The sequence below is a fragment of the Oncorhynchus kisutch genome, linkage group LG21 (assembly GCF_002021735.2).
Source record: "Oncorhynchus kisutch isolate 150728-3 linkage group LG21, Okis_V2, whole genome shotgun sequence".
NCBI lineage: Eukaryota > Metazoa > Chordata > Actinopteri > Salmoniformes > Salmonidae > Oncorhynchus > Oncorhynchus kisutch.
Genome location: NC_034194.2, coordinates 31,119,583 through 31,131,907, shown reverse-complemented (window position 1 = coordinate 31,131,907; position 12,325 = coordinate 31,119,583).

The window sequence follows — 12,325 nt, the reverse complement described above, 5'->3', positions numbered from 1 at the left end:
TGACAGGTGTCATGACTTAGTGCGCCACCTTAAACACCCCCAAGACAGCTGTTGAAAGCTATCCAGTTTGATGCCATGTCATGACACCATGAACAGATGCAACACAATCTCATTTTTACCCCATTTCTCAATTACATATTCACATTTCGAGTCAGTTTTCTTGTACATCACTCACTTTTTATTTCTTGAACACCCCCATACCTTTACAGTATGAACAAAGATCATTTCCCAAAAGGTCTAAAATAATTCTGGGTTTCAAGGAAAAAAAGCTAAGAGCTGAAAGAACTGTATCTGCTAGCAGTCAGCCGGTACAGGAATAATTCAATTTCAGATAAAAGGAAAACCCAAACAACCTTGACGATTTCCCTGCTGTACACTACGGGGAATTATTCACTGTGAATTTCTCTGTTATAATACTTTTATTGTGTGCATGAATGACATGAAAGGAGTGAAGCACTTTCACTGTCAATATCTGAAACAGTTGAGAAAAGAAATACCTGCAAATATGCGCACAATGTTTGATTAAAAAATAGCGCTGCGAACAAGAACATTTGGGAGTATGGGAGTTTTCTTTTATTCATCATTTTAATTCTTCATGCCTCTACACTCGACAAACAGTGTGCAAACATTGATCTTCTTTGAACAATATCTGCAACAGTGAAAATAATGCTTTGACAGTACATTATTTTGCTCATGTTTCTGTTCTAAGACAGGGTTTTGCATAGAGATGAAGCTTGCCCCATCCCAGCTAGCGCATAACGTTCTGAGAACCATATGTTTCTTAGAGCGTGGTAGTCCTATGGCTATTTTGCATTAAACTTCCCACAACTTTCTGAGAATGGTGCAGGATTAATGCTTAGCTTTGGAACATTCTCAGCACATTTAAGGAACTATTCTATTACTTTAACATAACGTTTCCTTATAGTTATAACATGGTTACATTTAACCTTTTGAAGCTAGGGGGCACTCATTTTATTTTTGGAAAAATAACGTTCCCAAAGTAAACTGCCTATTTCTCAGGACCAGATGCTAGAATATGCATACAATTGACAGTTTAGGATAGAAAACACTCAAAAGTTTCCAAAACTGTAAAAATATTGTCTGTGAGTAAAAAAGAACTGATATTGTAGGCGAAATCCTGAGAAAAATCCAATCAGGAAGTGACTCTTATTTTGAAACCCCTGTCTTTCTATGCATCCCTATTGCCCATTGAAAGGGATATCATTCCTTTTTCTGTGGCTTCCCTAAGGTGTCTACAGCCTTTAGACGTAGTCTCAGGCCTTTATTTTGAAGAATGAGCGTAAACGTCCACATTACGTAAGTGGTCTGTTGTTGGCTCTCAGTGTGATTTTTGCACAAAACAGAGAGGTAGCCATTCTTCCTCCCGGTCCTAGTGAAAAGCCAACTGTCCCGGTTTATATATTATTGAATAGATATTTGAAAAACACCTTGAGGAGGTTTGCCATGTTTCTGTCGATATTATGGATATAATATGGAATATCTGTCGATATTATGGATATAATTTTGAATTTTTGTCTAGGTTGTCGTGGGTTTCCGGTGGGTTCCTAGGCATAACGCATCAAACTAACGGAGGTATTTGGATATAAAAAATATATTTAAGGAACAAAAGGAACATTTGCTGTCTAACTGGGAGTCTCGTGAGTGAAAACATCCGAAGCTCATCAAAGGTAAACAAGTAATTTGATTGCCTGCCGCTAGGTGTACATAATGTTTTGTTAGTATATCGATAAACTTACACAAACGCTTGTATTGTTTTTGCTGTAAAGCATCATTTCAAAATCTGAGACAACAGAGTGATTAACAAAAGGCTAAGTTGTGTTTCGCTATATTTCACTTGTGATTTCATGAATATTAATATTTTCTAGTAAGATTATTTGACCTTTGCGCTATGCTATTTAGCGTAGTTGATGACAATTCTCCCGGGTTCCAGGATAGGTGGTTCCAAGAGGTTAATTAAACTTTTCATAACGTTCTAGGAACATTGTCCAACTAGTTTGACATTGTGAATGTTCTCAAATAGTTCAGAGAAGGTTGTAAAGGAAATTATACTTTGTGCATCTTATCTTTGGTGTGATAAACAATCCTTGGTTCCTGCCAGTGTCTGGTAAAGATAGGAGGAGGGAGGGGGTCATGGCCCTCTCCGGAGAAACATCTGGCACAACGCCCAGAATATGTTCTTTAAGTTAAGATAGGAGACGGAGCCAGTCACATGGAGAATCCAATCCAATGAATCATGTTTATGTAGGTTTAGATAGCAGTATATAAGGCTGTATGGATCACCCTTTTAGAGCTCACTTCAGACCGGTACTTTATGCATCTAAGTTTGACTGTAACCTCTCCTGCTTGCTGAAAAACAATGTTTCATTTAAGATTGACTTTGAGTGTCCCTGTGTAAGAATTTCCACGACAAGGTTAAGAAACAACGTGCTTCTGTGGGAATTTCAGTACTTCAGCATAATGTTTCCTCATAGGTTCTATTTAAAGTCATGTTGTCAAATTGTTCCAAGGTCATTAAGAAAACTTTCCATAAAAACCACAAGAAAACATAGGAAAGTTCAAAGAACGTTCTAAGAATGTTATTTAAAAATATGTACATTCCGTTCTCAGCATCTGACCAATCAAGTGTGAGCATCCGGTAAGTCACGTGTTGAACGCAGAATGAGGGAGAGCTCTCTTTGTTGTTCTATTGTTCTATTGAAAAGGTTTGGTTACAAGTTACCTTTTCAATTTGGATCCCGTGATGCAGTTAGCCTCAGTTGCTGGGACAGGTACATCTATCCAGGGATCCTACCTACCAAAAGTTTGAAAAGCTGCTTTGCAGAGCAGCTAGCCTAGCTGCTAACTAGCTATCAAGCTAGCAAGGTTTCCTTGACAGCTTGAACACAGCCTGCAATGCAGTTAATCCTTGTGGCTGGGACCGCAAATTGTGCCAGGCTTGTGGCTGTCAAAATCCCTGCTGTTTGTTGCAGTTTAAATCTGACCTTTGACCTGCGTGGAAACCACATTAGCTTACGTTGCTAACATTGCATTCAAATCCAAAGCCAGTGGGAGTAACGGAGAGAACGGTATTTAGCATAGGTGAAGGATCTTTTAAACACAAACAAAAATGGTTCTACAAGTAGTTGTTACAAAAACTGAAAAATAGAGAGATTCAAGAGCTTTGTCCAAATACTGATAGACTTAACTACCAAAATAATGGATGATCTAACCAGAGAGGTCCAGGTATGTAGCAGTTTGCAGTTCTCCCAGGGAGAGGTGGATGTCCTGAAAGAGACTTGCAGCAAAATGATACCAAACTGTAAGTCCTCTCAAGATGACATCAGCACTGTCTGTGAATCATTATTAAAACAAAGACTGAGAAAACAGATGCAGGAGGAATAACATCACTGTGGATGGCATACCAGAATCTTCACATAAGAACTGGACTGAGTGTGAGGAGAAAGTATGAAAAATTATCACTGAAAAGTTGCAGATAGCTCATACGAAGACAACCTACCATCCTGAGACAAGGCTGAATATAGCCCACAAAGATCTCCGCCAAGGCACAACCCAAGGGGGGGAGGCGCCCACCCAGACAGGAAGACCACATCAGTGACTCAACCCACTCAAGTGACGCACCCCTCCTAGGGACGGCATGGAAGAGCACCAGTAAGCCAGTGACTCAGCCCCTGTGATAGGGTTAGAGGCAGAGAATCCCAGTGGAGAGAAGGGAACCGGCCAGGCAGAGACAGCAAGGGCGGTTTGTTGCTCCACACCCCTTTCCGTTCACCTTCACACTCCTGGGCCAGACTACACTCAATGATAGGACCGACTGAAGAGATGAGTCTTCAATAAAGACTTAACGGTTGAGCCCGAGTCTGCGTCTCTGACATGGGTAGGCAGACCATAAAAATTGAGCTCTATAGGAGAAAGCCCTGCCTCCAGCTGTTTGCTTAGAAATTCTAGGGACAATTAGGAGGCCTGCGTCTTGTGACTGTAGCGTACGTGTAGGTATGTACGGCAGGACCAAATCGTAAAGATATGTAGGAGCAAGCCAATGTAATGCTTCGTAGGTTAGCAGTAAAACCTTGAAATCAGCCATTGCCTTAACAGGAAGCCAGCTTAGGGAGGCTAGCACTGGAGTAATGTCATCACATTTTTTGGTTCTAGTCAGGAATCTAGCAGCCATATTTAGCACTAATTTAAGTTTATTTAGTGATTTTTACGGGTAACCGGAAAGTAGAGCATTGCAGTAGTCTAACCTTGAAGAAACAAAAGCATGGATTGATTTTTCTGCATCATTTTTGGACAGAAAATGTCTGATTTTTGCAATATTACGTAAATGGAAAAAAAGTTGTCCTTGAAACAGTCTTGATATGTTTGTCAAAAGAGAGATCAGGATCCAGAGTAACACCGAGGTCCTTCACAGTTTTATTTGAGACTGTACAACCATCAAGATTGATTGTCAGATTCAACAGAAGATCTCTTTGTTTCTTGGGACCTAGAACAAGCATCTCTGTATTGTCCAAGTTTAAAAGTAGAAAGCTTGCAGCCATCCACTTCCTTATGTCTGAAACACAGGCTTTTGCGAGGGCAGTTTTGGGGCTTCATCATGTTTCATTTAAATGTATAGCTGTGTGTCATCCGCATAGCAGTGAATGTTAACCTCTCTGGGGTATGTGGGACGCTAGCTGAAGATGAACTTATTGTGAATCCAACCACGGTGTCAGATTTAAAAAATGCTTTATGATGAAAGCATACCTTACAATTATTTGAGAACATAGCCCAGCAGACAAATCATTACAAACAGTAACCAGTCAAGTAGAAGAGTTACACAAGTCAGAACTAGAGATAAAATTAATCACTTACATTTGATGATCTTCATATGTTTGCACTAAGAAGACATTCATTTACTCAATAAATGTTCCTTTTGTTCGATAAAGTCCCTCTTTAAATCCGAAAACCTCCATTTTGTTCACGCGTTTTCTTCAGTAATCCACAGGCTCAAACGCAGTCACAAAAGACATACAAAAATTCCAAATTGTATCCGTAAACTTCATGGAAACATGTCAAACGATGTTTATATTCAACCCTCAGGTTGTTTTTAGCCTAAATAATCGATAATATTTAACCTGGACAATAACGTCGTCAATACAAAAGGTAAACAAGAAAGGCACTCTCTCTGGTCGCACGCATGAAAAAGCTCTGAGACACGGCAGGGTCCACTCATTCAGACTGCTCTTACGCCCTCAGTTTTCAGAATACAAGCCTGAAACAATTTCTAAAGACTGTTGATATCTAGTGGAAGGCATAGGAACTGCAATTTGAGTCCTAAGTCAATGGATACTGTAATGGCATTGAATAGAAAACTACAACAACAAAACATTTCCAACTTCCTGAATGAATTTTTCTCAGGTTTTCGCCTGCCAAATCAGTTCTGTTATCTTCTTATGGCTGGGGGGCAGTATTGAGTAGCTTGGATGAATAAGATGCCCAAAGTAAACTGCCTGCTCCTCAGTCTCAGTTGCTAATATATGCATATTATTATTAGTATTGGATAGAAAACAACCTAAAGTTTCTAAAACTGTTTGAATGATGTCTGTGAGTATAACAGAACTCATATGGCAGGAAAAGTCCTGAGGAGAAATTAAAACAGGAAGTGAGAAATCTAAGCTTGGTATGTATTCACCACAGTTCCCAATGAAATCCCCTTGAGATATTAATGTTGTTGCACTTCCTAGGGGTTCCACTAGATGTCAACCATCTATAGAAATGTGAATGAGACTTCTACTGTGTTGTGGGACTGAATGAGAGCAGAATCTATCAGGTGACTAGCAGTCAGCCATTTTCTGATCATGCGCATTCCTCATGGTACCACTTGCGTTCCATTGCTCATCAAGACACAAAGGAATACTCTGGTTGGAACTTTATTGAAGCTATATGTTAAAAACATGCTAACGATTGATTCTGTACTTAGTTTGAAATGTTTCTTTGACCTGTAACATAACTTTTTGAAGTTTTTGTCCGACGTAAATGCTGACCAGAATGAGCGTTTGGATATGTATACCAAACACGCTAACAAAAGAAGGTATTTGGAAATAAATAACGGACATTATTTAACAAAACAAATATTTATTGTGGACCTGGGATTCCTGGAGTGCTTTCTGATGTAGATCCTCAAAGGTAAGGGATTATGTATCATGTAATGTCTTGTTTATGTTGACGCCAACATTGCGGCTATTGTGACTTATTCTTCTTAGTACTGTCTCAGATTATTGCATGGTTTGCTTATTCCGTAAAGTTTTTTTTTAAATCAGACACAGCGGTTGAATTAAGGTGAGGTATATCTATAATTCCATGTGTATAACTTGTATTATCATCTACATTTATAATGAGTGTTTCTGTTGAATGATGTGGCTATGCAAAATCACTGGATGTTTTTGGAACTAGTGAATGTAACGCGCCAATGTAAACTCATATTTTGCTAAATATGAACTTAATCAAACAAAACATACATGTATTGTGTAACATCATCTGATGAAGATCATCAAAGGTTAGTGATTAATTTTATCTCTATTTGTGCTTTTTGAAACTCCTCTCTTTGGCTGGAAAAAAACGGCTGTGTTTTTCTGTGGCTTGATGGTGACCTAACAATCGTTTGTGGTGCTTTTGCTGTAAAGCCTATTTGAAATCGGACACTGTGGTGGGATTAACAACAAGATTACCATTAAAATGGTATAAGATACATGTATGTTTGAGGAATTTTAATTATGAGATATCTGTTGTTTTGAATTTGGCGCCCTGCACTTTCACTGGCTGTTGTCATATCATCCCGTTAACGGGATTGCAGCCATAAGAAGATATTATACTCACAGACATTATTTTAACAGTTTTGGAAACTTTAGAGTGTTTTCTATCCAAATCTACTAATTATATGCATATCCTATCTTCTGGGCCTGAGTAGAAGGCAGTTTAATTTGGGATTGTTTTTCATCCAAAATTCCAAATGCTGCCCCCTACCCTAGAGAAGTTAACATTATGTTTATCGAATTACATCCCCAAGAGGTAAAATATATCGTGAAAACAATAGTGGTTCTAAAATGGAACCTTGAGGAACATCGACATTTACAGTTGATTTGTCAGAGGACAAACCATTCACAGAGACAAACTGATATCTTTCCAACAGATAAGATCTAAACCAGGCCAGAACTTGTTCGTGTAGACCAATTTGGGTTTCCAATCTCTCCAAAAGAATGTGGTGATCGATGGTATCAAATGCAGCACTAAGGTCTAGGAGCACGAGGACAGATGCAGAGCCTCGGTCTGACGCCATTAAAAGGTAATTTACCACCTTCACAAGTGCAGTCTCAGTGCTATAATGGGGTCTAAAGCCAGACTGAAGCATTTCGTATACATTGTTTGTCTTCAGGACGGCAGTGAGTTGCTGCGCAACAGCTTTTTCTAACATTTTTGAGAGGAATGGATATAGGCCGATAGTTTTTTTATATTTTCTGGGTCAAGGTTTGGCTTTTTCAAGAGAGGCTTTATTACTGCCACTTTTAGTGAGTTTGGTACACATCCGGTGGATAGAGAGCCATTTATTATGTTCAACAGGACGGCCCAAACACAGAAGCACCTCTTTCAGTAGTTTAGTTGGAATAGGGTCCAGTATGTAGCTTGAAGGTTTAGAGGCCATGATTATTTTCATAATTGTGTCAAGAGATATAGTACTAAAACCCTTGAGTGTCTCCCTTGATCCTAGGTCCTGGCAGAGTTGTGCAGACTCAGGACAGCTGAGCTTTGAAGGAATACACAGATTTAAAGAGCAGTCTGTAATTTGCTTTCTAATGATCATGATCTTTTCCTCAAAGAAGTTAATGAATTTATTACTGCTGAAGTGAAAGCCATCCTCTCTTGGGGAATGCTGCTTTTTAGTTAGCTTTGCGACAGTATCAAAATTAAATTTAGGATTGTTCTTATTTTCCTCAATTAATTTGGAAAAATAGGATGATCGAGCAGCAGTGAGGGCTCTTCGATACTGCATGGTACTGTCTTTCCAAGCTACTGGGTAGACTCCCAGTTTGGTGTGGCGCCATTTCTGTTCCAATTTTCTGGAAGCTTGCATCAGAGCTTGGGTATTTTCTGTATATCAGGGAGCTAGTTTCTTATGACAAATGTTTTGAGTTTTTAGGGGTGCAACTGCATCTAGGGTATTGCGCAAGGTTAAATTGAGTACCTCAATTAGGCTGTTAACTTCTCTAGGGGACGTGAGACGGTAGCGTCCCACCTGACCAACATCCAGTGATATTGCAGAGCGGCAAATTTATATACAGATATACACATAATACATGCAAGTGTTATACATCGGTTTAAAGATTAACTTCTTGTTAATCCAGCCGCCGTGTCAGATTTCAAAAAGGCTTTATGGCGAAAGCAAACCATGCGATTATTTGAGGACAGCGCCTAGCAGACAAATCATTACAAACAGTACCAGCCAAGTAGTAGTAGTCACAAAAGTCAGAAAAAAAGGAAAACAAGAAAGTCTTGCTCTCGGTCGTGTGCAAGAAAAACCTTTGAGACACTATAGGGTCCACTCATTCAGAGTGGTCTTACTCCCTCATTTTTCAGAATACAAGCCTGGAACCATTTCTAAAGACTGTTGACATCTAGTGGAAGCCATAGGAAGTGCAATTTCAGTCCTTAGTCATGGATACTGTAATGGCTTTCAAAAGAAAACTACAAACATAAAAAAAATCCCACTTCCTGGACGGATTTTTCTTCGGTTTTCACCCTGCCATATCAGTTCTGTTAAACTCACAGACATTATTTTAACAGTTTTGTTTTCTATCCAAATCTACCAATTATATGCATATACTAGCTTCTGGACCTGAGTAGCAGGCAGTTTACTTTGGGCACGCTTTTCATCCGGAGGTGAACTGATTTTTGTCCTCTGACGTCCTTGGGTAGGCAGAGGGAGTCTGGAAGGGCATCAATGAATCTTTGGGTTGTCTGAGAATTTATAGCATGACTTTTGATGCTCGTTGGTTGGGGTCTGAGCAGATAATTTTTTTGCGATTGCAAACGTAATAAAATGGTGGTCCGACAGTCCAGGATTATGAGGAAAAACATTAAGATCCACAATATTAATTCCATGGGACAAAACTAGATCCAGAGTATGACTGTGGGAGTGAGTAGGTCCGGAGACATGTTGGACAAAACCCACTGAGTCGATGATGGCTCCGAAAGCCTTTTGGAGAGGGTCTGTGGACTTTCCATGTGAATGCACGGAGGGATATGGTCACTAGTGTAACCAGGAGGTGAGGCCTCATTTAACATAGTAAATTCATCAGGCTTAAGCCATGTTTCAGTCAGGCCATTCACATCAAGATTATGATCAGTGATTAGTTCATTGACTATAACTGCCTTGGAAGTGAGGGATCTAACATTAAGTAGCCCTATTTTGAGATGTGAGGTATCGTGATCTCTTTCAATAATGGCAGGAATGGAGGAGGTCTTTATTCTAGTGAGATTGCTAAGGCGAACACCGCCATGTTGAGTTTTGTCTAACCTCTAACCTAAAGTCGAGGCACAGACACGGTCTCAATGGGAATAGCTGAGCTGACTACACTGACTGTGCTAGTGGCAGACTCCACTAAGCTGGCAGGCTGGCAAAAGGCCTGCTGCTTGGTCTGCACCCTATTTCATTGTGGAGCTAGGGGAGTTAGAGCCCTGTCTATGTTCGTAGATAAGATGAGAGCACACCTCCAGTTAGGATGGAGTCCGTCACTCCTCAACAGGCCAGGATTGTTCCTGTTTGTGGGTGAGTCCCAGAAAGAGGACCAATTATCTACAAATTCTATTTTTTGGGAGGGCAGAAAACAGTTATCAACCAGCGATTGAGTTGTGAGACTGCTGTAGAGCTCATCACTCCCCGTATCTGGGAGGAGGCCAGAGACAATTACACGCTGAAGCTCTGTTGCACTTGGTGACCTCTGACTGTTTCATCCTAACATCGTTGGTGCTGACGTGGATAACAATATCCAGAAACTCTCTACACTCGCCAGTTTTAGCTTTAGCCAGCACCATCTTCAGATTAGCCTTAACGTCGGTATCCCTGCCCCCTGGTAAACAGTGTATGATCGCTGAATGATTCATTTTAAGTCTAATACTGCGCGTAATGGAGTCGCCAATGACTAGGGTTTTCAATTTGTCAGAGCTAATGGTGGGAGGCTTCGGCTTCTCAGACCCCGTAACGGGAGGAGTAGAGACCAGAGAAAGCTCGGCCTCAGACTCCGACTCGCCGCTTAATGGGGAGAACCAGTTGAAAGTTTCTGTCGGCTGGTTGAGCATTCCTACAGCATTTCCCTCCAGAAGCCATGAGAAAGTTGTCCGTCTGCGGGGACAGTGCGAAGGGATTTATACTACTATCTGTACTTACTGGTGGCACAGACACTGTTTCATCCTTTCCTACACTGAAATTACCCTTGCCCAACGATTGCGTCTGAAGCTGGGCTTGCAGCACAGCTATCCTCGCCGTAAGGTGATCGTTCTCCTGTATATTATGAGTACAGCGACTGCAATTAGAAGTCATCATGTTAGTGTTACTACTTAGCTTCGGCTGGTGGAGGTCCTGACAAACCATGTCCAGATAATGCGTCCGGGGTGAAAAGGTTGAATGAAAAAAAGTTGAGTGAGGGGGAAAAACTACAAATATAAACGGTAATTAAAAAGTAAAAACCGTAAAGTTGCCAGGTAGCAAAGTAAGGTTAGCAACAAAACGCACAGCAGCACGCAAACAAGTCTGCAAGTTGTGACCGGAAATGACACATATGACAGCGAGCAAGGCAGACCCTGCACTAATCTCTGATCTCACCTCCTCAACCTCAGAGCGGGTGAGAGAGTCAATGGCACTGACAACAGTGATGTGAACACCAAGGAACTTAAAGCTCTCAACATGCTCCACTACAGCCCTGTCGATGAGAATAGGGGCGTGCTCGGTCCTCCTTTTCCTGTAGTCCACAATCATCTCCTTTATCTTGATCACGTTGAGGGAGAGGTTGTTGTCCTGGCACGACATGGCCAGGTCTCTGACCTCCTCCCTACAGGCTGTCTTGTCGTTGTCGGTGATCAGGCCTAACACTGTGTGTCATCGGCAAACTTAATGATGGTGTTGGAGTCGTACCTGGCCGTGCAGTCATGAGAGAACAGGGAGTACGGGGGGGGAGGGGACTGAGCACGCACCCCTGAGGGGCCCCTGTGTTGAGGATCAGCGTGGCAGATGTGTTGTTACCTACCCTTACCACCTGGAGGTGGTCCGTCAGGATGTCCAGGATCCAGCTGCAGAGGGAGGAGTTTTTTCCCAGGGTCATTAGCTTAGTGATGAGAATTGAGGGCACTGTGGTGTTGAATGCTGAGCTGTAGTCGATGAATAGCATTCTCAGATAGGTGTTCCTTTTGTCCAGGTGGAAAAGGGTAGTGTGGAGTGCAATAGAGATTGCATCATCTTTGGATCTGTTAGGGCGGTATGCAAATTGGAGTGGGTCTAGGGTTTCTGGGATAATGGTACTGATGTGAGCCATGACCAGTCTTTAAAATCACTTCATGGCTACAAACGCTACGGGTCGGTAATCATTAGGCAGGTTACCTTAGTGTTATTGGGCACAGGGAGAGGATTGATGGAGTGGATTGTGTTTTACCAAATACAATGCTATTTGTCAGAGAACAAGCTGCTGACTTTAAGCATGCATATAGAGAAGGGCACTCAACTTGTACTGCACTGACTCAGAAATTGATAATAAGATACATTGTTAGATTTCAGTGTAGCCTTTGATGTTACTGATCATTAATTGTTATGGCTACACATCACATGTATTCAATGGAAGTTTATCTCACATCAGATACTGTATGTACAGTGTGGTGTCCATCAGGGCTATTGCCTTGGGCTGTTACTCTTCTCTATTTTTACAAATGATTTGCCACTGGTCTTACTTGAAGCTAGAATGACTATGTATGAGGATGACTCCACACTCTACATCTCAGCACCCAAAACCAGTGAGCTCACTGAAATTCTAAATAAGGATTTACAGTCGGTATCAGAATGGGTGATTAATAATTAACTGGTCTTAAACACATCTAAAATGAAAAACATTGTATTGGTTCAAAACATTCTCTAAGACTTAAACCTTAACTTGAGTTGTACATAAAGGAAGTTAAACTACTGGGTATAACATTGGATGGTCATTTATCATGGGCAAGTCATATTGACAAAGTTGTTGTGAAGATGGGTAGGGGTATATCTGTTACATCTTCACACAAACATCAACTG